This window comes from Grampus griseus, assembly GCF_964374135.1.
Source record: "Grampus griseus genome assembly, chromosome: 11".
NCBI lineage: Eukaryota > Metazoa > Chordata > Mammalia > Artiodactyla > Delphinidae > Grampus > Grampus griseus.
Window position 1 is genome coordinate 99,177,184 of NC_139005.1, and position 25,574 is coordinate 99,202,757.

The window sequence follows — 25,574 nt, forward strand, 5'->3', positions numbered from 1 at the left end:
TCCCCAGACTCGAGGGCATCCGCGCTTAGGTGCCCGGTCTAGACCAGCTCATCGCACAGACTGGCAGAGCCGGGCTCCCCGAGGGAGGAGGGGCCTCGCCAGCGTGGCCTGGGCCCCGGACGGGAACCTCCACCCTTCCCGCAGCCTCGCGCCCGCCCCTCCTAGATTTCAGCCCTTCCCAATGCACGGGGTCGGACGCTCGCCTATCCCCAGCCGCACGCGGTGTGCCATCGCGGCGCTGGGTCCACCCGCCCGGTGACCTTGGCGGTCCCTCCGCCTCCCCGGCCTCAGTTTCCCCCAGGTGCTGCAGCAGTGGGGCCGGCGGTGGCGGCCCCCGAGAGCGGCCCCACCCCCGTCCCCGCGGGCATCCAATCGGGCGCCGCCGTCCGGGGGCTGTGTCCAGCGCGGGGCGGGGCTTCCCGGCGGGCCACCCGCGCGAGCCGCCCCAGCGGCCCGGCTGGGGCGGGGGACTGAGGGGCGGCGCGTGCCGCGGGGGCGCGGCTGGCACGGTTGCGGGGAGGCGGCGCCGGGCATGGGCCGGGGACGCGACGGCCCCACGGCAGGGGCAGCGAGCGGCGGGGGCGGAGGCGGCCGCTAGCGCCCTGCCCGGCGCCGCCTCCCTCGGAGCGCTCGCCCCGCGGACCGGCAGGCGGCGGACCGGCAGGCGGAGGACCGCGGCCCCAGGTGCCAGGCGGCGGGCGGGAGCGCGCGGGGGCTCGGGGGCCGGGCTCCCCCCACCTCAAGACCCAGAGCGGCGGCGGACTGGGAGGGGCTGGGCGGCGCATGCGCGGGGCCCGGGGCGCGGGGCGAGGGCGCTTGCCTCGGGCTCGTGCGGGGGATCCCGGGGCCCTGGGGGCCGCCCCTTGCTCGGCCTCCCTCCACGCGCCCGTGGCCTGCCGGGAGCCTCGGCGTTCACAGCTGTCGGTGGGGCTGGGACCTGGGCAGAGGTCGAGGCCCGGGACCTCAGAGACACTGGGTCCTCAGGTTGTCCCCCCGGAGAGAAGGCCCACCAGGCGGGGGCATCAGGCGCGCCCTTCTTTCTGCGTGGTCGAGCTTGGGCGTCACCGACTGGGGGCGTTTCCCGAGAACGCCGGGGATCCCCTAGGCCAGGTAGCCGGCGGTCCCGGCAGACTGACCCTCGTGCGGCTGGCGGCCGAGGTCCAACGGGAGAGACACACGCGGCTTAGTCCACCTTTGAGGAACTGCCCCACTTTGCGCCTGGCGCAGTCGGGCGATGCAGACGGGCCGGGCCGGGCGAGCCCAGGGCAGTCTCCGCCGCGGGACGTTCTCCCGATCCCGGGGCCCGCGGGTCTGGCGCGGGGCTTCCGAGCCCGGGTCTCCCCTAGTCCCCGGCCACGCATGGCTGTGTTGGCGGAAGTCCGGAGGGTCGGTTCTGCCCTCACGGCCTCCCCAGACTAACAGGGAACAACTGCGCGCCCGTGCTTTCCTCGCCTTTTTAAGTTTAAAGGCTGGAGCCGTGCCCCGAATGTCAAGGTTCTTTCTAAGAAAAGTCCACGGTTGTATAATGCCTTGGATTTCGCGGGGCGCTCTGGGACGTTCGGGGCTGCATGCCTACCCCCATCCCAGCCACCCCTCCCCAAACCAGGGAGCCCCTCCTCCCCCAGGGCTGCTTGGGAAGGGGTGCGTGGGGCCGGGAGGGGGGGCAGGGTTTTCCTGGGGACGACCCTGCCACACCGTAGCCATTGAAGACGCAGGGTCACGGTGACTTTCCTCTTTCAAGGTGGTGGAGAGTTGGGGAGAATCCAGAGGACATATCGTTGTAATCATTTTCGTCCTTTACCTTCTTACTGCCCAGGCTGCTGTGAAAGGCCCTGCCTCTGCTGTGAAGTAACAGTTTGTGGCCAGACAAGTCCAGAACCAAGACGTTGTCATCACAGGTAAATAGAAGGTTTGATTTACTTATTTTTCCAGACTGAAATAGTTAAGTCTTTACTTCCATTGCCCTACAGACTAGCAATTTGGGGGTTAATTATTACCTTGTGATGCAACGGGTTGGATCTATTTTCATTTCTTTGAAAGTAAGATGAATGTGGATAGATTCCCTTTTAAGTTCTGAAAACTTTATTCTGTCAGTTTTACTGGGAACTTCCTTTCTTTATGGCAGGCAGGTTCCACGTCATTTAAAACTAGGTAATAAAACTGTGAGAAATGTTTTCACTTAACAGACACTTAAGTTACAGATGCTGACAAGTAAAGAGCACCATGCCTTCTCTTAGCTGTTTTAATTCCAGTCTGAAAATCAAGCAGATGGCTTGCTGAGCTAGTTGGCCAGGTCTAGAACTGCCACCAGCCAGGACAGTGATACCCTGGAGCAGTGGGCCTATGGTACAGATTGAGCGGTCACTGTGTGTGAGGGGCCAGACAGTGAGCTTGACAAACTTCTATACAATTCTGAAGCAATAGAAAATCAATTGACCATAGAAAAAATGTTTTCCCTCTTCTCACGTCTTGAACGTTTAAAAGTTATTCCATAAAATCATAAAATAATTCTTGTTACGAGCTCAGGTTTGTCCACAGATTTTTTGGGGAGGGGCTGCATTGGGTCTTCGTTGCGGCGAGCGGGGGCTACTCTTCGTTGCGGTGTGCGGGCTTCTCATTGCGGTGGCTTCTCTTGTTGCGGAGCACGGGCCCTAGGCGCGCGGGCTTCAGTAGTTGTGGCTCGCGGGCTCTAGGTGCGCAGGCTTCAGTAGTTGTGGCGCACGGGCTTAGTCGCTCCGCGGCATGTGGGATCTTCCGGGACCAGGTCTCAAACCCGTGTCCGCTGCATTGGCAGGCGGACTCTTAACCACTGCGCCACCAGGGAAGCCCCTGTACACAGATTTTTAAGCGTAGTATGTGTATGCAGGAGAGAGAATGAGAGAGAGAGGAGAGGAAAAAGGTGTTTCTTCTATATAAACTAGTTTGTAATCTGTTTTATTAACCATTAGGTTATGAAAAGTCTTCTCATGTGAATAAATGTGTTTGCACTTTATTGCAGTTTTATCATTTTAAATGTCTATATCATATTTCATTGTGTTTAGATACAATAATTATTAGGCCAATCCTTTAACATATGTATATTTTAAAATTCTTTTAGTCTGTGAATGTTTACTGAATTTTCAGCTGCTCAGTATTGAGAAAGGCAACTGGGGATCTGCTCATGAAGCTGACTCTTACACCAGAATATAAGAAGGGAGCTGAAAGTGGATGAAACTGGGGCGCAGAAAGGGAGACTGTTTTTGCCGCAGCACCTCGTGGTTTAGGGGTTGGTAACCAGGGGTCTTTTCCTTGTGTGTTGTTCTGTGGGCACCTGTGTTTTTATAATAAGGATTCTTTAAGTAATCTTCTTTAAAAAACTTTTATTAGGGCTTCCCTGGTGGCGCAGTGGTTGAGAGTCTGCCTGCCGATGCAGGGAACACGGGTTCATGTCCCGGTCTGGGAAGATCCCACATGCCGCGGAGCGGCTGGGCCCGTGAGCCATGGCCGCTGAGCCTGTGCTCCTCAACGGGAGAGGCCACAGCAGTGAGAGGCCCATGTACCGCAAAAAAAAAAAACAACAAACTTTTATTAAAATGTTTCTTTGCTTACTGTAAACAGATTTTAAACATGCCACGTTTCTCTCTTTCCTCTCTCAGTCTGTGTGTGAATGGATATATTCTTTTTTTAATAGTTTTTATTTATTTTTTAAATTTATTTCATTTATTAATTATTTATGGCTGAGTTGCGTCTTTATTGCCGCGCACGCGGGCTTTTCTCTAGTTGCGGTGAGCGGGGGCTACTCTTCGTTGCTGTGCACTGGCTTCTCATTGCAGTGGCTTCTCTTGTTGGGAGCACGGGCTCTAGGCGCGCGGGCTTCAGTAGTTGTGGCACGCAGGCTCAGTAGTTGTGGCTCGCGGGCTCTAGAGTGCAGGCTCAGTAGTTGTGATGCACGGGCTTAGTCGCTTCGCGGCATGTGGGATCTTCCCAGACCAGGGCTGGAACCCGTGTCCCCTGCATCGGCAGGCGGACTCTCAACTACTGTGCCACCAGGGAAGCCCCCCCGGATGTATTCTTAATGGCAAATAGGATGAGTGTCTTAACTTCCAAGTGGCCGGTGTTTGGGGTGAACGTTTGTACTAATTTTGTTGCATCGCAGTTAGAGGATGTGGCTTTTTGGGAATTTAAGGGCCTCTGTTTTTATTTCTGGTTTTGGTGGCTTGGTATAGGCTTCATAGACACTTCAAATAAAGCCATAGCTTCTGTTTGTAGGATAGACATTTGCTGTGTCTGTTACTTCTGCCTTCGTAATTACATAGAACCAGCTAGCTCACGTCTAAGCCCATGTGGTTAGGGAAAATTAGGCAAAGGATTTTAATTTCCAACTTGGTGTGAAGACAGGTTTAAGGTAAGAACCAAACAGGAAAAGCCCTAGATGTCCCAGTGGACCTGATTTAAAAGAACTTGTTTCTTCATCCAAGTATTTCTGTCACTTGCGTGCAGTGATGTGTATGTACTGTGGGTAACAGACATCACCTAGTCTGGTTTGCTTGTTGTTTGGAGGTGTGTTCATTCTTTGCTTCTAGAGTATTTAATTAGTATCTCGTTGTAGCAATATTGTGGAAGGGTTTATGCACTTCAAAAGGTGAAGCGATTACTCCTTACTAAGTCAGACCTATTATTAGTTATTTTGGTAGTTGAGCTGCATTTGTTTTGAGGTCGGCATATAGTACCAGAAAAAGTACTTGAGGATTTTGGTTTGCATCAGGGATGCAGCTTGACATAATGGAAGAGGTGTTAGGTCATCCCCAGGTTTGATTCTCATCCCTTCGAGGCAGGCTGCCGGGCCTGGGGATCTCTGTTCACCTCTCTAAATGCTGTTTTCTCATCACAAAACGGAGTTCCTCTCCTTTCCACCTCTTTGAAGGGTTGGGAGTCTCCAAAGTGGTGGCTTGGGCTTCCCTGGTGGCACAGTGGTTGAGAGTCTGCCTGCCAATGCAGGGGACACGGGTTCGTGCCCCGGTCCGGGAAGATCCCACATGCCGCAGAGCAACTAGGCCCGTGAGCCACAACTACTGAGCCTGCGCGTCTGGAACCTGTGCTCCGCAACAAGAGAGGCCGTGATACTGAGAGGCCCGCGCACCGTGATGAAGAGTGGCCCCCGCTTGCCACAACTAGAGAAAGCCCTCGCACAGAAACGAAGACCCAACATAGCCAAAAATAAATAAATTTAAAAAAACCAAAGTGTTGGCTTATGTGAAGACTCTTTGTAGCAAGTAAAAAGGCATACTTAGCCCAGGCAGCGTCTTAAAGAAGCACACCTTGTACTGCCTGCCTCTCCCTGAGCCGGATCTGGTAACTGTCACTTTTGCTCTGACCGTTTGGTGATTTTTCAAAGGCTTTTGGAACGAAGCACATCCCCCACCCCAAATATACACTTCTTTTCATTTTTGAGTAGGTAATCGAGAGTCCTACACCAGTAAGAACAAAACTGTCCTGAGTGGGTTTTGTTTTCTCTGCACATGGATATGCCCTCAGGTTTATTTATTTATTTATTTACTTATTTATTTACTTATTTATTTATTTATGGCTGAGCTGGGTCTTCGTTGCTGCGCACGGGCTTTCTGTAGTTGTGGCGAGCGGGGGCTACTCTTCATTGCGGTGTGCGGGCTTCTCATTGCGGTGGCTTCTCTTGTTGTAGAGCACGGGCTCTAGGCACTCGGGCTTAGTAGTTGTGGCACGCGGGCTCTAGAGCGCAGGCTCAGTAGTTGTGGCGCACGGGCTTAGTTGCTCTGCGGCATGTGGGATCTTCCCGGACAAGGGCTCGAACCCATGTCCCCTGCATTGGCAGGCAGGTTCTTAACCACTGCGCCACCTGGAAAGTCCCTGCCCTCAGGTTTTGATGGTGATATATTTTGCATTTGTCCTGACTCCCGTATCCCTAGACCATGAAAACAACTGTTCCTCATCCTTGGAGGGTCTGCGGAGATGCAGGCTGGGTGAAATCTTCCCCCGCCAGGGCTGCTCCTGGGTGCTGCCCTACCTCACTTTCCCCGCTGAGTCCACCTTGATGAGAACGGAGTATGTGTTAGTCAGTTCTGCCCAGCTGGTCCTGTATACTGAGTAGGCCCTCCGCATCTGCAGGTTCTGTATCCACCAGTTCAACCAACCATGGATTGAAAATGTGCGAGAAAAAAAATTCCAGAAAGTTCCAGAAAACGAAACTTGAATTTGCCACATGCCATAAGTATTTACCTAGCATTTACATTGTATTCGCAACTATTTACATTGCATGTATGTTGTATTAGTTATCGTAAGTAATCTAGAGATGATTTAAAGTATACAAAGGTTGTGCGTAGGTTATGTGCAAACACTCACCTTTTTATATAAAGGACTTGAGCCTCTACAGATTTTGGTATCCCCAGGGGGCCCTGGAACCAGTCCCCTGAGGATGCTGAGGGAGGACTCTGAATGTTCATTGAGCGAATAAGAGATGAACAGATGAACAGAATTTAATTCAACAAGAATTTATCGATTTTTTTTCTTTTTACAGTACTCAGGTATGGGTGGGAGCTGGCTGGGGGGGACTTAGAAGTATAGCAGGGGGCCTGCCCACCGCAAGAGGGTTTCCCCTTGGCATTTTGCAGTTTCCCTCGAACCTCGGATGGCGAGAGCCCACCCTTCCATCAGCACTAGACCGGTGTGTTCCTGCGCGCCATGCTGGACTCCCACACGTCGCTCCCATGGCATAGGTGTTATAAAGGTGGCAGCTGCAGTTCAAATTATTCTGTTTATAATTATCAGTAGATTTGGGGTATGTTAAACATTAAATAGACTTTTTATGAGGTGGCCTGAGCATCTAATTAAATCAAATGCTCTTTCTTTCTGCAAGATCATGGATTCTAATTCCAAACAACTGACTCAGAAGGAAAGAGGTGTGTTTAAACATTTGGGAGTTGGGAAGTGTTTCTATTTAACGGGGCAAGGGTCCTGCTGGCCCTCCAGTTGTGGAGATAAGATAGGCACAGGAGAAGTTACTGAAAGCATTGGAGAGGTTTAGGTCTTCTGTGTTCCAGACTCAGCACTCATCCGACTGCTTTTAATTTTTTTTAATTTTTAAAAAATGTTATTGAAGTATAGTTGATTTACAATGTCGTGCTAATTTCTGCTGTACAGAAAAGTGACTCAGTTATACGCGTATATATTCTTTTTCATGTTCTTTTCCATCATGGTTTATCACAGGATATTGCATATAGTTCCCATCCGACTGCTTTTATTTTGCTCTATTTAAAGAGGTTTGCAGAGAAAGAGGAGTGGCTGTTTCTGTTCCGATCCGCTTGCTTTTCCACTTTTAACTCAGAGGTCACAGGTACACCTTTGCAAAAGGATCACCTGAATAGTAGGAGTTAGGAAAGCAAAGGCAGAATGAATTGTCTCAAAGCTTCTGAGGCTTACATGAAAGATTGGAAATGGTAATACGGTTAAGTAAACAGTGTACTGTAGTTCTTTCCCCCACCCGCCCCGACCACTTTTAAGAGTGAGTGAGGCACCAAGCTCCCTGCAGCCATGTGTAACTGAACAAGTCTGTGGTTATGTGATAACCACACTGAGGTGACAAATTGCCACGTTCTAGTAAAAGAGATTCAGTTATTTAGAAGTTGGCATGTGGCTGCCTCCCTCCCTTTCAGAAACAGTCTAAGAAATGGTTAGCCTGACGTGTATTTAAGTACATATTTACAATGAAGCAATAAGGCTTGTAAAATACAGGATTGCAGAATCAAGCGACAATCAAATCTTGATCTGAAATCAAGTTTTCTTCTATTACCTAGCTGTTAGATGGGATTTTTTTTTTTTTTTTTTTTTTTTTTTTTTGCGGTACACGGGCCTCTCACTGATGTGGCCTCTCCCGTTGCGGAGCACAGGCTCCGGACGCGCAGGCTCAGCGGCCATGGCTCACGGGCCCAGCCGCTCCACGGCATGTGGGATCTTTTCAGACTGGGGCACGAACCCGTGTCCCCTGCATCGGCAGGCGGACTCTCAACCACTGCGCCACCAGGGAAGCCCGGGATTTTTTTTTACCAGAAGAATTTTTAGAAGCATTTTCAGGCAGTGTTCCTTCTTGCACAAGTTGACATCTATTAGGCTGCCAGCATGAAGAGTCTTTTCCCCTCTGTCTAGGCTTATGAATGAATTTGATCCATTCTAGGCAGTAGTCCCATTTTGTGGGACAGCTTGATAAGTGGGTTAGTGTCTTATTTATTCACTGTCCACTCACTTTATTTCTGGTTTTCTAACTGTGTGTTGGGGATGGGATTAACAGGACTGATGTGTAAAAGGAAAATTGTTCCGAGAAATTTGAAATTTCCTTTCAATAGAAGCATCTCTTGGTGTGTGGAAGTTATTTATAACACAAACAAAAGGGTAGTGTTTGATGTGTTTACGGCATCCTTGGATTTTAGGGTTCGTGGAGGGAGTATTTTGCTTGGTGATTACAATCACCTTTTTTGCCCACTTTGAAACCCGTTGCAGAATCTGTCACCAGCTCTAGGCAAGGGGACTCCTGCCCCATCTTTGCAGAGCCCTCCCAGTGGTTCACAGCAAGCAGTCCCAAGCACATGGAGGTTCAGAAAATGACCTTCCTTCTTGCCTTTCTTAGAAAAGCTCACTTGTCGAGAGCCCTTTCCAGAAAGGAAGTCATTCTATTGCTGTAGTTCTCAAATCATAAAAATAAACCTCACCATTACGTTCAGTGCGGGGTCCTGAGAGAGATGAGTAGTTAAGGAAAAAAAAACCCACAAAATTCAATTGTGCAAAAATACTCACGGCGGGAGCTTGACGGGGAGCGATCTCCTAAAGAGAAGACTTCGAGAAAGAGAAGAGTCGTGAAGAGAAAGGCTTGAGAATGTTGACACGCAGTGAGGGCTGATGCTTGAGAGAAAAGACCAGCACAAACAGGGCGAAAAGGATGTGTGGAACAAGATGACGGAAGATTGTGAGGGTGGAAATGTTGGTGTCTGAGCCAGAGACAGGAGGTCCTGGACCTGGGGAGGGAGGAAAGGTCAGGGTCCTTGCCCGCACTCGGGCGGGGGAGAGGGAGGATGGACGTAGATTGAGGGATCCTAGTGGCGGTGGGAGCGCGACCCACCCTCCACCCGAGCAGCCTGGAAACCAGAGATTGTAACCACCCGCCAGCACCGGGGCAGGAAGCCCCGATCCAGCGGTGGTGTGTTGAACCGAAAGCGGAGGGTTCCCATCCTGGCCGAGGGTGACAGCGACTGGCGACAGGAGGAAGAGTTAAGTGGGAAGCGTTCAGTGAAGAGAGGAGCAATTCTTTCCAAGTCCCGGCTTTGTGTGTGAATATCGGTACCTAGCAGGACACAACGTTGTCAATCAATACTTCAATAAAATAAATTTTAAAAGAAGAGTATCTAGCGGGTTATCAATATAAGGAGAGAAAATAGGGTCTTTCACTCTGGAAACCAAAACTTATCGACTGTTTTCCTGCTGTTTTCTCTTCACTTAGATGAGTCTAACAGAGTTAGCTTTTCGTGTCTAGGTCAGAAGCCTAAGTGAAAGTGAGTATCTAACCACATTCAAGGACGGCCAATAATCTTTAACACTAATAGGGGCACAAGCCTCAAGAGAAAGAAGATTCTAGAAGGAAAACCCATCGCCAAGAAAGCAAATAAATCCATGGCTGATTCACAGACTGATGGAAGGACACAAAACCTTGGACGGGCTCAGTAACTCTGGAACGAATGAATTCAAACGCAGGCTTTCTTCGTCAGATAAATCATTTTCTGGAAGGTGTTTCAGAAAGATTCATGCCCAATTCTGATATCAGGTCTGGTACGGTCTCTTTGAGAATGAGACCTCTGAAAGACAAGAGGTAGTAAATAAAATTTAGAAAAGGAATGACTTTCAAGAGATGAAATGATGAAATTCCAACCGAAGGTATCAACACCTCCATCCAGCTGCCGTCTTCGTATTTGTAGATGTGAAGTTACAATGAACCAGGGCAATGGAAGTTCACCGAAGTTGTACTTTGTCATTGCTGTCATGACCCCGGGCCCCACGTCCACCAGCCTTCCTGACATCACCCAACCCTCCCGGAGACTCAAACTCAGACTGTCCGGTTCGGAGCCCCACTGAGTTTTCCTCCCCATCCGATAAGTGGCCTCCAGGAGGGCAGGACAGGTGCAGGGTCCTGACCCACTTAGCAGCTCTCGGCCACAGACGGACCATGCATCCGCGCGCACCTCAGTTTCCTTGTCTACAAATGGGGCAAGTACTGATGCTTTGTGTGGGAGACAGTTGCCTGGTGCAGAGTGAGAAGGCTTTTTACTTTTTCATTTTTTATTTCTTTTGGCCATGCCGCACAGCTTGTGGGATCTTAGCTCCCCACCCAGGGATCCACCCCGGGCCCTTGGCAGTGAAAGTGCGGAGTCCTAACCACTGGACCGCCAGGGAATTCCCAAGGCCGCTTTAAAAAAATTTGTTTTAGTTTATTCAAGTACAGTTGATTTACAATGTTGTGTCAATTTCTGCTGTACGGCAAAGTGATTGTTTTGTGTATATATTCTTTTTCCTATTCTTCTCCATTATGGTTTATCCCGGGATACTGAACGTAGCTCCCTGTGCTATGCAGTAGGACCTTGCTGTTAACGGTGTCATTGTTTCCTTGCTTGTTGTTTACTGTCCAGCCATACATGGACTCATCCTTCCTCATTTATCAGCTCCCATGGTGACTGGGAGGGCAGGGCCCTGACTCTCGGGGCCAGTGTTCTTCCTCCATGGCCAGATCCTCGTTTGTGCCTGGGACGTTCCCTCACCCTACCCCTCATCCCCACCTCACCCCCTTACCTCTACCCCCTACCCTGGAGATCTCAGCTGAAAACTTTCTTAGGGAAACCTTCCAGAACTGCCTGCCCGGTCAGGTCTCTCAGATGCAACGCCTGGCGCTTTTCCTGTAAGCTTGCCCATTACATGTTCATCTGCATGGCCTCTTGGTGAAAGTCGTTCTCCCCAGTGAGTCACAGACCCCAGGGGGCAGGAAGCCACAGCTGCCCCGCTCTCCACCGCCCAGGATGTACTGCCAGCAGGTGCTGCAGGACCGGCTGGGTGAACATGCAGCTCCGGTCAGGTTACCCTACGTTTGAGATTCCTTCCAGGCTTAACCAAATGCCACCTCCTTCATGAAGCCTTCTTTGATTCCCCCCTGAATGAGAGGCAGGAATTTTGTCACTCAGACACCCTATAGCATTTTTTTTAATAAGTTTATTTACTTTTGGCTGCGTTGTGTCTTTGTTGCACGCGGGCTTTCTCTAGTTGCGGTGAACGGGGGCTACTCTTCATTGCAGTGCATGGGCTTCTCACTGCGGTGGCTTCTCTTGTTGCGGAGCATGGGCTCTAGGCGCGCGGGCTTCAGTAGTTGTGGCACGCGGGCTCAGTAGTTGTGGCGCACGGGCTTAGCAGCTCCGCGGCATGTGGGATCTTCCCAGACCAGGGCTCGAACCCGTGTCCCCTGCACTGGCAGGTAGATTCTTAACCACTGCGCCACCAGGGAAGTCCACCCTGTAGCATTTTGAATCTCTCTGACTGGACATATTCTACCTTCACCTCAGCAACTGTTTATTGAGCACTTCAGTCATTCATTCCAGAGCTCATTCATTTCTTCAGCACACCTTTCCTGAGCTCCTACTATGTCCCCAAGAGCTGGGGACAGCAGTGGAAAACGACAGGCACCATCCCCTGCCATCAGGAAGCACTGCATTACATGACAAGCAGGACTCCTAGGTTCAGAGGAGAGGCAGGTACCCAAGCAACACGGTGCCACGTGGTGAGAACCACTAGAAGGCCTGATGGGTGAGGCTGCCCTTCCCTGAGCCTCTCGGCGGCCAGGGGAGCAGTGGTGTTCTAACCGTGATCTGCACGTGCGGCTCAAGAAATATTTGTCCTTAAAATTTCCTTTCAACTAAAGGAACTAAGTTGGGAGAAAGGAGAAGAGCGAATAGAAGTGCTCCAAGCAGCTGTAGAGCCCATCTCAGTTCCCCCGTCGATTATCTTCTCATTTCACGTATCATGACGTGCTCGAGTGAAACCCTTTTGAACCACGTAGGTCAGCAGGATTTAAACCTTAGATGCATATTAACTCTCATCTAATGACCTATTTTCAGAAAACACCACACATTTAGTTGCGGCGTCTGCCTTCTCTTTGTCGCTGATGTTTCCGGCATGAAAAGCAGATAAGCCCTGTGAGCAGCGATTCTGTCTTCATCACAGAAGCGTGATAATCGCTTCCTGAAAGGAGCAGGGACACGAGGGATCGAGGGATCGTGCGCGCCGTTAGCTTGACATCGTTTGGTTTCGTAGTCATGAATGAGGCGAATTAGCCCTCAGACACACGCAAGCCCCTTTCCTAGGATAATAGATGGGTGAAGCCTGTGCCTCCAGGGCTTCTGGCTTCTTGCTTTGTGGCTGGGAAGGTGGGGAGAGAGGCAGCCCTATCCTGCCCGGGAGGTTAGGAGCCCAGGTACGTCAGGCGGGAGCGGGGCTGGCTTTGGGAGGTGCCAGAGAAATCCCTCTGGCTGCCCTGCTCCACGGATGTGACGATGCGCTGGGTCGCCTTTTTAACAGCAGACTCGCCTCTTTGTATCAGGCTCCCTAAAAACCAGGCAGTGGAGATGGGTTTGGGGTCTTCTAAAAGTCAAGTTTACTGAGGTATAATGTAATGCAGTAAAATCCATCCTTTCTGGATGGACAATTCTGTGCGTTTTGAAAAACGTCTATGGCCCACTTTCTTGCTGGTCGTCAGCAAGAGGCGCCCACGTTTCTTGGCGTGTGGCCCCTTGGTCGTCAAAGCCTGCAACGTGGCTCAAGTCCTTCTCGTGCTCTGAATCTCTAGGACCTCCCCTTCTGCCTCCTTTCAGCCGGAGAAAATGCTCTGCTTTTAAGGGGCCAGGCGATTGGATTGGGCCCACCTGGATAATCCAGGCCACTCTCCCCTCTCAGGCCTGCGCCTGTGTCAGCCCCCTGTGGCTGCCGTCACAGAGCACGATCTGGGTGGCTCTAAAGGACAGAAGTGTATTGTTGTGCGGTCCTCGGGGCCGGAAGTCTGAACTCAAGGTGTCGTCAGGGCCGCCCTCTCTGAGACTCTGCGTAGACTCCTTCCTCGCCTCCTCTTTAGTTCTCGTGGTGCCCATCAACCCTTGGCATTCTTTGGCTTGTGGAAGCATCACTCCAATCTCCACCTGTCATCACATGGCATTCTCGCTGTGTGTGTGTGTGTCCAAATTTCCACTTTTTATAAGGACACCAGTCATATTGGATTAAGGACCCACTCCACTCCGGTATAACCTCATCATAACTATATCCGCAAAGAGCCCTATTTCCAGTAAGGTCACATTCTGAAGTACTGGAGGTTAGGATGTGGACATACCTTTTTGGGGGACACAAGTGAACCCGTGATGGTACCCTCGGTCACATCTGCAGAGCCCCTTCTGCCATGCATGGTGACATAGCCATAGGCTCCAGGATCGGAGCATGGACATCTTTGGGGCCATGAACTGCCACCATTCCATGGTCGTGCCCTCATGGAACTCACAGTCTACAGGCAGCTAACACCCGCTCAAGGAGTTTCGGAGACTTGAGACCCCACTAAACATGTTCTGTTCATATTCGAAGGCGGGTGACCTGTTCAGAGCCTAGCTCTGTCAATTAGGGACGAATCTATAGCATCAAAGATAAGGAGTCATGATCAGAGGTGCCTGGTGCGTTAGGCAGCTTAGGTAGGGCTGGTCCTGGGGACCTCACACAGGGCGGTGGAAGGCTTAGGGGACAGACATGTATGAATCACAGCACCGTGAGTGCAGAGCCTGGTAGCCCCTTTCTTTCCCTCCATCAGGCTGGTGCCAAGGGGAAAACACAAGTGACTGGAGGGGCTAGAGAGCCAGGGGGTAGTGGGGCCCCATGGGACTCCCCCAGCTCCGTGTCCCTGCTACAGGAGGGAAGGGTACCATAACTGTGCCTTAGTTATAATGGCAGCCTCTCCCCGACCCTCTCTCCATCTCACGTAGTATAAGCTTTACCGGTCTGTTTCTCATCTGTTTCGCCTAGAATAGCAGCCCCACGAGGGCGGGGGTATTTGTCTGTTCTTGTCTGTGTTCTTTACTGCTGTACCCAAACTGGCTATCACAGGAGGCACCTAAGAATATCTGTTGAATGAACAAAGCTTTCCCTCTGCTTAGTGATCTATGCCCTCCTGCTTGTTGAAAGGATCACAGTTTTTCTGTTCTACGATTGTATTAGCATATTATTAGAAAGTTATTATTATTTGAGTAATACTGCCTGAATATGAGGAAAACCTTAAGGAGCTATAATCATTTTTCTATATTCCAGTCTATGGATTTTATTGAAGAGTGCAGAATACTTCTTTGTAACTCTGGAAGTGAAACATAAAGAGGAAAATAGCCATTTCAAACTGTGGAGCTGATAAGTATTCAATGGCTTTAAAATGTTAAGCTGGAGGCCCCATTGCTAATGATGGCTTAGCGGTTTGGAAGTCAGCTCAGAAAAGGTGGACAGAATCTTTAAACATATGCCAAGGCATTGTTTATGCCAAGCTCATGAGGTGGTGAGCGGTTGCCAGGCTGAGATCTGGAGAAGGTGGAAACTTGATATTTGGGGTCATTTTGTCCCTGGGTTGTTGGCTTATTTATGGAAGAAGCACTTAAGGACCTGCATACTTCCATGGGGCTAGGAGTCAGAAGTTGAGCCATGAAGGCTCCAAGAAGGGAAGACCCTGGCAAACATCCCAAACTCTGGGTTGGGGCCCCAAAAAGCTGCCTCCTAGGAACACAGGTGACCTGGAAGTCAGTCCGTTGCTCCAGGACTAAAGGCCTGTTCTAAGTAATCTCAGTCCTTGACGTTGGATTAAGGTGCTTCCAGACTACTAGGACCTCTGATGCCTGGCAGAAGCAAACGACTGTCCTCTCTGGAGCACAAAGCATCATCCGCAGCTGCTATTTCTATCAACGGTTTTTCAAATACAGGCAGTCCTCACTTTGCACATTTCCATTATGCACAAATGCCATTACCACAGTTAATTAAATAACACCAGTCTCCCTACACCAGGGCTCCTATTTCAGTTATCAGGGATTAAGCACTGAGTAGCTGTGAAAACAGTCTCAGCTGCCAGCTCCCCAGTCCACAAATCACTACACAGATAACAGATGTGCATAGGATCAGTGACCAATCCCGTCACTCCTTTCAGAGTCCTTCTGTGATTGGTCCCTGTGCATCTGTCAGTCAGTTCACCCACAGACAGCAAAGTGTGTCCTGGTGTTGCCTCCTTGTCTCCCAGTGAAAAACCCACATGACACTTTATAAAAAAAGGATAAGTGAGAGGAATTGGCCAACAAAGATGAAAGTGTAGCAAATAAGTGGAAAATGATAATGCTGGAAGTAAAACTAGAGTCGAACATCAATGGAGTTCTAGAAGAAATAGTGACCATGGGAACGTGGGCACTGCTGCCAGTTCAAGAGGCTCCAGAAGGGCAGCCAGAGGAATGTAGTAAAAGTGACTTATCGACATACTTGAGGGATTGCCCTGGTGGCCCAGTGGGTAAGACTCCACACTCCCAATGCAGGGGGCCTGGGTTCCATACCTGGTCGGGGAACTGGATCCCACAAGCATGCCGCAACTAAGAGTTTGCATGCCGCGACTAAGGAGGCAGCGAGCTGCAACTAAGGAGCCCATGTGCCGCAACTAAAGAGCCCACGTGCCTCAACTAAGGAGCCGCCGGCTGCAACTAAGACCTGGTGCAAACAAATAAATAAATAAAGAGAATAGAATAAAATAAAAGATACTAAAGAAAAATACTTGAGGAATATGGTTGAAGATGTCACACAGGAAGTGAGCCCAGCCCCAACAAAAATCACATTAAAGAACTCTGTCAGACATTTCATGACATTGAAAGTGCAAAGCATAAAATGTTGGAGGCCCACCCAAACTTAGAAAGGAGTTTGACAATTTGGTAAGGCATAGAAGAGAAGTTTGCTCCGAATTGCAAGTTATACAGTAAGAAGGCAGCAGGCACGGTCCAAACTACTCTTGGTAAGTTTTTTACAACACAATAAAACGTCTTAATTCTCAGTGATTTTAATTCTTAGTAATGCTAACGTCTTACATTACAATCTACTAAATAAATATTAGTTTTACTGTATCTTATATTTCCCTCTGCATTTACAACTGATAATAAGAGATATTTTAATGTATTTTTTTTTTTTTTTTTTTTTTTTGCGGTACGCGGGCCTCTCACTGCTGTGGCCTCTCCCGCTGCGGAGCACAGGCTCCGGTTGCGCAGGCTCAGCGGCCATGGCTCACGGGCCCAGCCGCTCCGCGGCATGTGGGATCTTCCCAGACCAGGGCACGAACCCATGTCCCCTGCATCGGCAGGCGGACTCCCAACCACTGTGCCACCAGGGAAGCCCTGCACTTTTTATTTTTACCGTTGATTAGTAAAATCACTTTGCATAATTTCTGCTTGCGTGATGCTTTTCATGGCCTTGCATTACCATGCAAACCAAGCCTGTTTTTTACAGTAATGGCACAAACAAAACCAAGCGTATGAGACAACTCATGAACCAGCAAAAATAATAAATGATAGAAATAGACCTACATGACTCTAAATATTAGACTTAAAAGACGTAAACTTTAAAATAAACTTGCTTATTATATTCAGGAAGATGAAAGGTAAGATTGGGAATTTTGGTAGAACGCTAGAAATTGTATTTTTAGAAAGGACATTGATTTGAAAAAAAGTAGGAATCATAAAACTGAAAAAAAAAGAAACCCCTGAAATTATGTACTCTGTAAAAAGATATAATAGCAGAGTAGATACAACATCACAACTGATGTGAGAATTGGTGAGTAATAAAACACATCAGAAATAATATCTAAAGTGAAGCACAAAGAGACAAAAGGATGGACTACAAAGAGAATATAGTGATGAATTCTACCATACATATAATTGAAATCCTAGGAGGACAAGAAAGAGAAATGGGACAGAAACAATATTTGAAGAGATAGTGGCTGAAGTTTTTCCAACACTGATGAAAGACATTAAGTTACAGTTTTAAGACTCCTATAGAACTACAAGCAGAGTTGAAAAACAAAAAAATCCATACCTACACACCCTATAGTAAAACTGCAGAAAAAACAAAGGCAAAGCGATAATCTTAAAAGAAGCTAGAGGTTAAAAACAAAAAGCAAAACCAAACATTACTTTCGAAGGAGCAGCAAGTTAGAGAGAAATTCTCAACCAAAACGATGGAAGCCAGAAGACAGTGGAAAGACATTTTCAATGTGCTGAAAGTCGAGTTTATTCCAGGAATAAAAGGTTAGTTTAACATTTAAAAGGTAATCAAGCATCCGCAAATAGGAAATGCTTCTGGGTAAAATGCACGAGACCTGGCCAGTGAAATCTGCCAAACGCGGCTGAGAGAAGTTTTGAAAGACCTAAAGAAACGACAAGTTACAGCATGCTCAGTATTGTTAAGACGGTGGTTCTTCCCAAAGTGATCTACAGATTCGAGTGATCAAAATTGTATCTTAGCATATGCCTATTTGTAGAATTTGACAAACTGATTCTAAAATTATGTGGAAATGCAATGGACCTAGAGCGGCTAAAACAACTTTGAAAAAGGAGAGCACAGATGGAGGACTTGAACGACCGGATTTCAAGAATTATTCTAGAGCCACAGTAATTGACGATGTAATATTGATATGAAAACAGATAAATAGATAAATGGCACAGAGTGGCAAGTTGAGAAATAGACCCAACTCTCAGGTCAGCTGATTTTGAACAGAGTGAGAAGTCGTTTCAGTGGGAGAAGATAATTTTTCAACAAATAGTGCTGGAACAATTGGATAGCCACATGCAAAAGAACAAACCTCAGCCCTCATCTCACATCGTGTTAAAAAATAAGAAGAAGAACTTGAAATGGGTCCTAGACCTAATTGTAAGAGTTAAAACTATAAAACTTCTAGAAGAAACATAGAATAAATCTTAGTGATTTGGCAAAGATGTCCTATATGAGTCAAAACACATGAACTACAGGGGCTTCCCTGGTGGCGCAGTGGTTGAGAGTCTGCCTGCCAATGCAGGGGACACGGGTTCGTGCCCCGGTCCGGGAGGATCCCACATGCTGCGGAGCGGCTGGGCCTGTGAGCCATGGCCGCTGGGCCTGCATGTCCGGAGCCTGTGGTCTGCAACGGGAGAGGCCACAACAGTGAGGGGCCCGCATACCACAAAAAAAAAACATGAACTACAAAAGAAAAATTTAATAAATTAGACTTCATCGAAATTATAAACCTTTGCTCATCAAAAAGCATTTAAGAAAACAAAAGGCAAGCCACAGACTTGGAGAAAACATTTGTAAAGCGTATATCTGACAAAGGACTATTGTCAGGAATATATAAAGAGCTCTCACAATTCAATAAGAAGACAACAACCCAATTAAGAATGAAAGCAAAAGTGGGCAAATGATTTGAACAAGTACTTCAACAAAAGGTGTTGGATGGCAAGTAAGCACATGAAAAGCTGTTTAGCATCATTAGTCATTAGGAAAATGCAAATTATTAGTAGCAGACATTGCTATTAGTAGTAGAGAGATATTAAACACCAGCCAGAATGGCTAAATTAAGGAGACTGACCAAGTGTCAAGGCCGAGGATGTGGTGTAGCAGGAACTCACCAACACTGATAATGGGAATGTAAAGTGGTACCGCCTCTTTGAAAAACATTTTGGCAAGTGATATCACTGATGTTATTGCCAAAAGTATCATATACCTGAAGGACGCAAACCGAAAAGGCTACAGACTGTATGATTTCAACTCTGTGACATTCTGGAAAAGACAAAACTACGGAGACAGTAAAAAGATCAGTGGTTGCCGGGGGTTGCGGGGGAGGAAAGGATGATTAAACAGAGCACAGAGGACTTTTAGGGCAGTGAAGTCATTCTGTATGATACTGTAATAGAGGTACATATCCTTAAACATTTGTCCAAATCTGTAGAAAGTACAGCCCCAAGAGTGAACCCTGATGTAAACTATGGATTTTAGTTAATAATATATTGATATTGACTCATCAGTGGTAACGATTGTACCAAGATGTTACTAATAGGAAAACTGTGAAGGTACATGGGAACTCTTTGCACTTTCTGCTCAGTTTTTTGTGTAAACCTGTAACTACTCTAAATAGTACAGACTGGTGGTTGCCAAGGGGAAGGGGGTGGAGGGAAGGATGGAGTGGGAGGTTGGGGTCAGCAGATGTAAGCTTTTATATATACGATGGATAAACAGCAAGGTCCTCCTGTACAGCACAGAGAACTATATTCAATATCTTATGATAAACCATAATGGAAAAGAATATTTTAAAAAAGACTATATAAATGTATAACTGAATCACTTTGCTGTGCAGCAGAAACTAACACATTATAAATCAACTATACTTCAATTTAAAAATTGGAAAAAATAAAACTACTCTAAATAATAAAATCTATTCATTAAGAATTAAATTAAATTAAAATGTATGTGTCTTATACCTAAGACTAAACCTAAAAAAGGTATGTAAGACCTCTACTGAGAAAACTGATCACACTATTGACATTAAATGTAGCCCAAATAAACAGATGGCTGTACCGTGTTCCCGGAAGGGACAACTCAGTCTTGGGAAGGGGTCAGTTCTCTCTGGAAAGGCCTAAAGTGCCAAACAAGGGACACTGACCTCTGCCACCAAGTTCACGTGGGCATCTCGACTGTGCTCAGCTGAACTGTGTGGACTCTCGGAACTGGCGACAGACAGGTTATACAGCCCTGAAGCCCCTACATGCCCGCCTCCCAGAATGCCTTAGGATAAGCTTCAGGAACTTTGCCATTTTTTTTTCCCCTTAAACAGATCATTTCTGTTCCCTCAGCATTCTTGTCACTTGAAGTTGCATGAATCCCTAATTCTAAAGAAGAGCATCTGTGCCACGCCCAGCCTTTGCCTTTGAACCCCGGTGGTGTCTTCTGCGTAGACTCCTTTCTTTGGTTCGTTGCTTAAAACGATATGAAGGTTTTTTGTAGGAACAGGACCAATGTCCAGAGTGTAGCACCGATGTTAGATTGAATCAGTCTATATTTATTGAACACCTGCCTTGTATGGCAAGGACGGTAGCAGGTGTGAATTCTGCCTTAAGGAGTTAACAGATCACGTGGATAGTTAGACATCAATCAATACCTGTGATGTGAGGGATGGGGTCCTTCCACCTGGGTGAATCCGGGAAAGCTTTTGGGAGGAACTGTACTTGAGCTTCCCTTAACATGTGTGGGAATGGGAAACATTCCAGACGAAGGAATCAGATAAAGCACAGAGGCTGGAAAGCAGGAGGTGAGTCTGGCAGATGCCGAGTAGTTTATTTTGGCCAGAACACAGGGTTTGCAAAGGGGAATGAAGAGAAGTTTGATCCATTCAGGATAAAACGTCATCAAATGTTTATTAAGCTCCTTCTCTGTGCCAGGCTTCATTCTAAGCATTGGGGGATATACATAAGCGAGCAAAAACCCCACAAAATCCCTTTTCTTGTAGAGCTGGCTCTCTGGCGGGGAGAGACAGACGATCAGCCCAGTGGCAGAGTCCGTGCTCGGCTTGGTGTGTTCGAAGATGCTACAGGCAGAGGCGGGGGGTGGGGGGGTGGGGGGCATGCATCCAGGGAGGGCCAGGGCGCTGCAAGGATGGCCAAGAGGCCTCACTGAGAAAGTGACGTCTGAGAAAGGGCTGGAAGGTGAGAGTGTCAGCAGACTCCAGGAGGGGCGCGTCCTGGTGCAGCAGGCAGCCGGGGCCGGGCTCGCGGGGGGAGCACAAGCAAGTATGACTGCAGGAATGTCCCGGGACGAGGAGGACGTGCAGTCCCAGCGGGAAGGTGGCAGCAGGTCACCGTGGAGGGCCTTGGGGACATTGTAAGGGCCCTGGCTGTGCACCCTGTGAAAGCAGCCCCTGGGGAGGAGGCTTCTGAGTGGGGGCACCGTGCACTGCAATTCAGCGGCTCCGGGCTCCCGCCGGCTGTCGTCAGAGGCCAGGGACAGAAGCCGCAGGCCGGTTGTGAGGCTGGTGGGCCTCTCCGAGGGCTGGCAGTGTGCAGCTTGGGCAGCAGGGTGGTATGGCGGGAGGACACTGCACGGCGCACGGGGCAGGAGAACTGACAGTTGAGTAGCCATGTGACCTTGGACGGTGATCCTTGGTCTGTTTCCTTCCCTGCAAATCCAGGTGTGGAACTGATGCTCCTCAGAGGGACGCCTAAGGCAGGGGTGGGGTGATCAGGGCTGGACTTCAGGATGCGACTGGCAGCAACGCGTGAGACCCTTGGAGAGAGGAGTTGGCTGGCTAGGGGGCCAGTTAGTAGGGTGTTGCAGAAGTCCAGGTGGGGCCGGGGTGGGGGAGTGACGCTGTGGGCTGGCCAGAGACCGGATGGATGCAAGTAATTAGGAAGAAAACAGTCTTTCAAAACAAACAAGAAACAAACAAACCAGCCTGTCCAAAAGGCCCTAAGCTGTAACTTGCTGCAGCCGTAAAAGACCAAGGTCACAGCAGGGCATGTTGGGTAAAGGCATGTCGACAGCTGGTCCCGGCCTCAGACGTGCCCCCTTTTTTTTTTTTCCCCACGTCTTTATTGAAGTATAAATGCTTTACAACGTTGTGTTAGTTTCTGTTGTACAACAAAGTGAATCAGCTCTATGTATACATATACCCCATATCCTCTCCCTCTCGAGCCTCCCTCCCACCCTCCCTATCCCACCCCTCTAGGTCGTCACAAAGCATTGAGTTGACCTCCTTGTGCTATCAGACATGCCCTCGTGCTGGCAGGGTGGCCGCACAGAGCCTTCTGCGTGTCAAGCACTGGGGCTTTGACAGGCACCTCAACCCCTCCCGAATTTGCCCCAGTGGATATACTTAATCAGTTACCGCAGAAACATGACCGTCTCCTCGTTAAAATCCCCGGCGCTGGGTCTTATGAATAAACCCTTAGTAGGTTTCCTGGTTCTCTTATTTTTATGCACAGCTTGACTTTATAGCAGGAAATTCATCTTTTTTCCTTAAACAGATTGCTTCTGTTCCCTTAGTGTCCTTGTCACTTTAAGTTGCATTCATCCTTGTTTCTTTAGAAAAGCCATTGTTCTACCATCGGCTATTGTTACCAACATTGGCGTTGGAATCATTGAGCTGCTGAAAATCAGCGTTAAGTCTATTATTTCGTTGCTGTTCTTTTCGCTCTCTTCTTATTTGGAAATTTACAGAATAATTATGTTTTTAGTTTTCTTTTATCGTCGTGGCGAATAGGAATTGAAGCTGTGTAGCTCTGGGAACCTCTAGTTCCAAATAGGAAAGCCTTGCAAACATTTCCAGCTGGCAAACGGACAAAACTGAGGGCGTGAAAGTTGCTAGAGAGGCTAGGAGCCTACTGAAGCACCCAGCTCCAGAGGAGGACCTAGGATACCTCAAGTTAGAGGCTCTTAGGAAGTGCTGACTCTTCTCTGCAGATACCTACCTAGAGATAAGCCACTACGAGTAGGAATTAAAGCAGTGTCTACATTCCATTTAAAAACAGGAGGAGTGAAAATGGTATGCCTTTAAAAAGTTGCTGTCATGAAAAAACAAAGAAAAGCTATGGAAGTGTTTCAGATCAAAAGAGAAATGACAGCAAAATGCCGTATCTGACCCTACGCTAGATCCTGTCCTGGAGGGAATAATATCAAGGACATTATTGGGTCAACCGACAACATTTGACTTTGAATCATAAAGTATTATATCTCTGTTAAATAGTTAAATATACTGAAATTGATAAGTGTACTGTAGTGTGTAAGAGAATATCCTTATTCGTAGAAAACACATACTTCAGTATTGAGGGAGATAGGGTCATGCTTCAAATACACACACACACACACACACACACACACACACACACACACGCTGTATGGCTACCTAAGTATAAAGACAGAGCAAGTGGATAGAATGTTAATCATCAGTGAATATGATAAAGGGTACAGGGTTCACAGTGTTCTTTGTACTGTTTTGCGCACACGTGCAATTATTCTGTAAGTGAAATTACTTCCAAGTGGAGAAAAAAAGCGAACGAACAAACCAGAAAGACAGTTTGTAATTTCTGTATCTTAGCTGCATGCATTACCACGTTTGGCTTCGGAAAGCTGCATGTCAGAAGACGCTGAGCTACAGCTCACCTGTTCCGAAGACATCACTCCTAATTCAGCTCCCTTTCAGTACTTTTTTAAAATTAAAAAATCTTTAAATTTGATGTAATTGTAGATTCACAGGCAGTGGTAAGAAATAATACAGAGCGATCCCCAGTGCTCTTCACACCGCTTCCCCAGCGGTAACATCTTGCAAAACAATAGTGCAATGTCACAGCCAAGATATCAACGTGATACTGTCAAGGTGAGCATTTTCATCACCTCTGCTTGCCCTTGAGAGCCACGCTGATCCCTCAAACCCTGACCCCTTCCTTACCCTGCAGTCTGTTCTCCATTTCTATCATTTTGTCATTTCAAGAGTGTTACATCGTGAATCCTGTGGCATGTAACTTTTTGGGATTGACTTTTTCCTTTAGCATAATTCCCATCAGATTCATACAGGTTGTTGGGTGTATATATATATATATATATATATATATATATATATATTTTTTTTTTTTTTGTGGTACGTGGGCCTCACTGTTGTGGCCTCTCCCGTTGCGGAGCACAGGCTCCGGACGCGCAGGCTCAGCGGCCATGGCTCACGGGCCCAGCCGCTCCGCGGCATGTGGGATCTTCCCAGACCAGGGCACGAACCCGTGTCCCCTGCATCGGCAGGCGGACTCTCAACCACTGCGCCACCAGGGAAGCCCCTGTGTGTTCAGGTTTTTGTGTGAACATAAGTTTTCATTTCACTGGCATAAATGCCCAAGAGCGCCATTGCTGGGTCATATGGTAGTTGTATGTTTAGTTTTATAAGAAACTGACCAACTGTTTTCCAGAGTAGCTGTACTGTTTTACATTCCCACCAGCAATGTCTGAGTGATGCTATCTGTCCACATCCTCACCAGCACTTGGTGTTGTTGCTCTTTTTTATTTTAGCCATTCTGATAGGTGTGCAGTGATATCTCATTATGGTTTTCATCTGCAAATCCCTAGTGGATGAGGCTGTGGAAGATCTTTTCATGTGCCTATTTTACTGTCTGCATATTCTCTTCAGTTAAATGTCTCTTCATGTCTTTTGCTCATTTTCTAATTGAAATTTTGGCTTTTTATTGTTCCGTTTTGAAATTTCTTTATGTATTCAAGATACTTGCCCTTTGTCAGAGATGTGATTTACAGTTATTTTCACCCAAAGTATACTTGTCTTTTCAGCCTCATCATAAGGTTCTTTATAAACCAAACATTTTTAATTTTGATGAGGTCCAGTTTATCAATTTTTCCTTTTAGGGATTGTGCTTCTGGTGTCAAGCCTAAGAACTTTTTTCTTAGCTGTAGATCCTGACGCTTTTCTCCTAGTTTTTCTATAAGTTTTTTGGTTTTATATTCTACATGTAAGTCCATGATCCATTAGGAGGTAATTCTTGTGTAAGATGTGAGACTCAGATGGAGGAACATGTTTTTTTAATTATGGATATCCAATCGTACCAGCACCATTTGTTGAAAAGGCTGTCTTTCCTCCCTTGAATTGCTTTTTTTTTTTTTTTTGCGGTACGCGGGCCTCTCACCGTTGTGGCCTCTCCCGTTGCGGAGCACAGGCTCCGGACGCGCAGGCTCAGCGGCCATGGCTCACGGGCCCAGCCGCTCCGCGGCATGTGGGATCCTCCCGGACCGGGGCACGAACCCGTGTCCCCTGCATCGGCAGGTGGACTCTCAACCACTGCGTCACCAGGGAAGCCCCTGAATTGCTTTTTAATTGTCAAAAATCGGTTGGGCATATTTCTATGGGCCTATTTCAGGGTTTTGTGGTCTAATCATTGGTCTATGTGTTGGTTCCTTTGCCAATACCATACTGTCATGATTACTGAGTAGATCTTAGTACTGTTACCAAGTCCAAGCTCATACTACTCACCGAGTGGCAGGCCAATAATTGAGAGATGAGTTATTGGGGCAAGGAATAGTGACTTTATTTGGAAAGCCAGCAGACTGAGAAGAAGGTGGACTACTGACCCAAAGAGCCATCTTCCCTGAGTTAGAATTCAGGCTTCTTTTATACTAAAAGGGGAGGGGGTGTGGCAGGTTGTTGCAGACTTTTTGGTGCCAGAATCCATTGTTCTTGCAGCTGTCTGTAGATCTAGTCACAATGTTCCTATAAGCCTCCAACAAGACAATTGTTATTTACTGTTCTGCAACTTTTTATCTCTGTATGAACAGGAAAGTGTTATACCTTTAAAGGTAGGTATTGCAGAGTCTCAGGTATAGACCCCAAGAGGTAATTAGATTTGGGGATATATTCCCAAGAATTTGTAGCAGGATCTCAGGTTTATAACCAAAAAGATGTATCAGCATCTCATATACCCAAGGAGGCTTAG

At 47.8% G+C, this 25,574-nt stretch overlaps 1 protein-coding gene across 3 annotated transcripts in view; it reads left to right on the forward strand.

Annotated features, from left to right (window-relative positions):
* The first annotated feature begins 605 nt into the window (after nucleotides 1-605).
* The window catches only part of PPARA (peroxisome proliferator activated receptor alpha), a 75,661-nt gene continuing 50,692 nt past the window's right edge, over nucleotides 606-25,574 (forward strand). The window contains exons 1-2 of one of the 3 annotated variants that reach the window (XM_082665500.1): nucleotides 606-684; nucleotides 1,817-1,909. The gene's annotated coding sequence lies outside the window, so the exon portion shown is untranslated. Of the gene's footprint in view, nucleotides 685-848; nucleotides 1,111-1,816; nucleotides 1,910-25,574 lie in introns of those variants that run through there. The other 2 variants (XM_082665498.1, XM_082665499.1) reach the window with 2 other exon arrangements.